The sequence below is a fragment of the Pteropus alecto genome, unplaced genomic scaffold (genome assembly GCF_000325575.1).
Source record: "Pteropus alecto unplaced genomic scaffold, ASM32557v1 scaffold155, whole genome shotgun sequence".
Lineage (NCBI taxonomy): Eukaryota > Metazoa > Chordata > Mammalia > Chiroptera > Pteropodidae > Pteropus > Pteropus alecto.
Genome location: NW_006438113.1, coordinates 5562983 through 5567770, shown reverse-complemented (window position 1 = coordinate 5567770; position 4788 = coordinate 5562983).

Sequence of the window (4788 nt, the reverse complement as noted above, 5' to 3'; positions counted from 1 at the left end):
GGGAAATTTGTTCCTCCAGGGTCACCCAATATCAGAAGCCCAGCAATCAAAAGGGCCACATAGAGGACAACTGTGGGAGAGGAGGCCTCAGGAGCATCTACGCTCTGTAGAATGAGGAGGCCAGCAGAGCTTGTGTATGGTGGATTTTTAACCAATTTGTTTTGGGGCTTCTATCCCCCACAGATAGCCCTTCTGCTCTTCCCCCGAAGGTAGAAGGAAGAAGCAGAGTATAGTGGGAAAAGTAATTCTTTGGGGGTAATCAATATAAATCTGAATTTAAATGGCAGAAGAATAGAAAAGGCTTTTAGGAAGAGAAGCAACTGGCATAAGCAAAGGTATGGAGGTGTGAAGGTGTATAAGTGTCTCTGTGTATAAGTTCTAGGGCAAAACGCCTTAAATATGATTCACAGGGTCATTCAGACCCAAATGTGTGTGTGTGTGTGTGTGTGTGTGTGTGTGTGTGTGTGTGTGTGTGTGTGTGAAAGAAGGTCCAATATGAGCTTGTTAGCATACTATACTGTACAAAACTAAACATTAGTACAACCAAATTCATCACAAAGGACACATTCTGCCCAGATTCTCAGTTATCAGCCAAGTGTCTTGGACACTTCTGCAAATCTATGAGGCAAAAGCAATTTGTGCTGATAACTTGGGTGTTGACCAAAAATTCAGCCTAGACCTTCCATAACTTTGTTTGTTTTTCACATCTTTTCCTGGGTAACTTTTATGTCTTATGCTGGCATTTCTCTGGTTAATTTTTCTTTGATTCTCACATGTTCATGAGTTTTTGGTAGGTTTTCCATTTGGCTTGTTCTGGTTGGCTGTAATTACTGCCTTCCATTTTGCCATTCTTGATTCTTTTTACCCTGGGCAGCTGCTGGGCAATTTGATGGGGGGGGGGGGAAGGGAAGGAGGGGATTCACCTGCTTTTATGTGACATGTATATTCTTTTTAACTTCATATTTCTACTGGTAGTTGGTTGTTGAACAGAACTCCAGAAAATTCTTTGAGATAATTAAGACTCTCCCCTTATTTCTAGCTTCTAAGTATTTATTAACAAAACAAACAAAACAAACAGAACCAAAATATTATACAGAAATATAAAAATCAGTATCCTAATAAATAACTAAATTCATAAAAACCTCTGTGAGCTAGTAGCCCAGGGTCTGACTCTAGAACACTTTTAGGAACAAACCAGACATCTTCCCAAGTCTGCCTAACAAAATATCGTTTTCCATTAAGAGCTTAGCAATTTGTTCAAGAGGCATGGAACAAATGGGCCAACGGGAAACGGATTAATGACACTCTGCATTAGAAACATTCTTAACCTGAAAAAGCAGATGCTAACTCACAGCTGAAACAGAAATGCAAAATGATTTCAGGAACAACTTAACTTTTATTACTTAGTACATATCAGGGGAGGAATACTCTATGTTATAAGCACTTACCCGACACGTCTATAAAACAATAAAGCCCAGGCTGATCAGTGTAGCGCACAGAACAGTTAAAGAGAAACCATCAGTATTCACAACAGAGATTTATGTTCTCAGTTAAGCAATTCAGTTATTGGTTTAAGGGAGGTACCATTTCTTCTAGCAATTTAAAAAACCCCTGAACACTAATTTTTAACAAATTATACTCAAAAGTACAGTGGTGACTCAAACAGAAGAAAAAGTTAGAGACATATTTCATGGGCTCTTACAAGCTTTTCCACTTGTCTGTTTCTTACTTCTTCAGGTGAAATCATTTTTCTGTCCCATCGAATATGTAATCTGTCTTCTTCCGCAGACACCTGAGTATGGCCAGGAAAAGGTCTGAGGGCTGTCGCTGTCTATATTATTCGAGTCCCTAATAGAAAGAAATAAGACTCTCAACAAAGCGATTTGACGGGGTTTCATTTACAAAGGTGGGGTGTAGGAGCCACAGTGGAAAGTGTAGTGGCCCGTGGCCTAGCAGCATTCCAGCCGTAACCGCCCTTCTCCACCCCAGGCCCTATGACAGGGAGGGAGCAGTTATATGTGAGGAGAGAGATACACGTATAGTTGGCCATTTTCAGAGGGTCAGGACTGTGTACAGGAACAGAGCCAGCCTGAGGTGACCTTGCAGGGAGGCAGCCAGGGCAATAAATAAATAAATACCCTGACCTCACCCACTTCCCTTCTTCTAATCTGTGCTAGGTGCCCCAGCCTTAAGCCAGAGGGTCTGCAACTCTTGTGTAATCTACACAGGTCAGCTTCCCATGGTGGAGGGGGCCAAGAGTACATCTGGAGGTGGGGCGAGCAAAGTTAGTCTGACGATGTCTTGGCTTTTCTTGTCAACCTTGAGTCCTCTCACATATTCAGAGATAGTGTCTCTACCTGCTCTCCTGTTCCATTCACCACTGTCACCTTTCTGGGTTCCCTGGCAAAGTCTGTTAATGGGCCTCTCTATCTTGCTTTGAAGGTAGAAACCGCATCTCATTACTAAACCTCCGGCTTTTAAACATGGCTGTGGTGTTTCAGTGTCCTCATCATGAGGTGACCCTTACTGTCCCATCTGTTCTCGAGAAGACAGAGAACATGGCAGTGGTCACTGGACCCTGGGATGGCAGGCTGCTTCTGTCCTTTATATTTTGACGTCCCTTCAATATGCCAATTTAAATCAGTTTTTTAGTATCCTACTTAGTTTCATTTTTAGCAATGAACTCGTTCTTGGTACATTTCTGTCTTGGCTGTGATCATTTGAACAGTCTCTAATGAAAAGTTTATTTTACTTCTTTCTTCATTTTTCCCGTGAAGTAGATTCTCTCCTTTTTGGGGGGGTGGGGGGGGTGGGGGGTCTCCAAAGACAAAGAAACAATTGAAACTTGTGAGATTCATCTGAAAAAGACAGAATTGGAGTCAGTACACTCAGCATTCGCAAAGGTTCTTCACCTGAACTTGTGGCTGAGGGTTCCTGCATGGGTCCTTCGAAGGCTGATAGTCAGGGCTCTGCTGCTGGGAGAACATGGAGACCTTGGGTCCCACCTCCCAGGCAGCACCCTCCCCGCTACCCCACCCGCTTTCCCTGGCAGTTCCATGTCATCAGTTTGTGTTTTCAGCAGAATGAGGGGTTGGCCATTCAAAATGGCTATTGTCATTTCCTCACAGGTTAATCTGAGCACTGGATAACATTACTCGTGTAATCTCTGGCAAATTAGAAGGAAGAGGTGAAATTTATCTATAGTTTAAACTTGAGTCTGAGTGTGATATGGCTGCATTTGAAACTTTGCAAAAACAAAACAGAAACCAAACTAGCAAAGAGGGGAAAGAAAGATCTTCAATTTTTTGCTTATGTCATCCAGCCAGTAAGTTGTCTATACACATGGCAGCCATGAACTGGAAGATCTAAAAATAGTGTCTGATTGTACTTACATGAGAATCATCTAGGGACCTTAAAAACAAACAAACAAACAAACAAATAAAATTTTCCTACCCTAGAGATACTGATACTGTTGGTTTGGACTGGTGCCTCTGCATATATTTTAAGGACATGGAGACTCTATGTTTCTTAGGTTAAAGTGTCCCCTCTATGGGACACAAGATAGTGTGGACTTGTTGTTTTTGTGAGGATGATGACATTTACAGTATTTATAATTCAAGCAGCTGTGCAAGAAATACGACTTTAATTTTCTATATTGAACCTAATTTATATCACGTTCCCATTCTGCTGAATAAAACTTGGTCATTTCAGGTTAAAGTCAGTCAATTCATAATCCCCTCTTCTACCCGGGGTGGATTTACAGTACTGGGGATTTGTGACTTATCCTGGTGTGTGATGGGGCTGGCTAGGGGTTGACCTTTCAGGAGATGTTCCATTCTAGTCAACATCCACTAGTATCTGTAGACTTATCTAATCTTTGGGGTCTGACCTGCTTTCCTGCTACACCCTGGGAGAAATTCTCATCTAGTTCCCAGCCATAAGGCTCACACTGTACCTGCTGATAGTCTTGCGCTGGCTTCAAAGCCTCTGCAGATCTACCCTCTGTCAAAGTCATACAGGAAAAGATTTGTCTGCTTTCTGAGCTCTCTCTATACAGGTATATGAAGACTCTGTAACACCCCTGGGCCCATCCTTTTGGGTACCTCCATATAACTTCTCTCTCTCCTTTCTCTCTCTTTACATATACATAAATCTGCAGGGTGGGCCATCAGGTTGGAAACCCAGAAAAGAATCAATGTCAAGTCCAAAGACTTTCTGCTGCAGAATTCCCTTTGCTCAGGAAAGGTCAGTCTTTTGTTCTATGTAGGCCTTCATTGGATTTGACAAAGTCCACCCACATTATGAAAGGCAATTTGCTTTATTCAAAGTTCACCAATTTAAATGTTAATCTCATCCAAAACACCTTCACAGAAAGATCCAGAATAATGTTTGACCAAATATCTGTGACCGAGCTAGTTGACACAAAAAATTATCCATCATAATGGCCCTTAACTCCAGAGGCCAATGGGGATGTTAAACATTGACCTACTGATGACATGACCTGGGGCATGGTGACCCTAAGGAGGGCCTTTCTCAGTGATCCCTTCCCTTAGAGGTCTGCCACATTTCTGGACCTACCATGTGTGCCTTAGACGGGAAGGACCCAGATCTCTAGCCTCCGAAATGAAGCCTTTGCTAAATCACTCCACCCTGCTTCTTTATCCTAAAGCAATAGAGGAAGATTGCCTCCAGACTCTGCTCTTTCTCTGAGGTTGGCCAATTCAAAGGCATAGGATTAAAAATAACCCCCTCTCCAGAGTCAGCCTGGATGAATTATTCTGTGGGCGC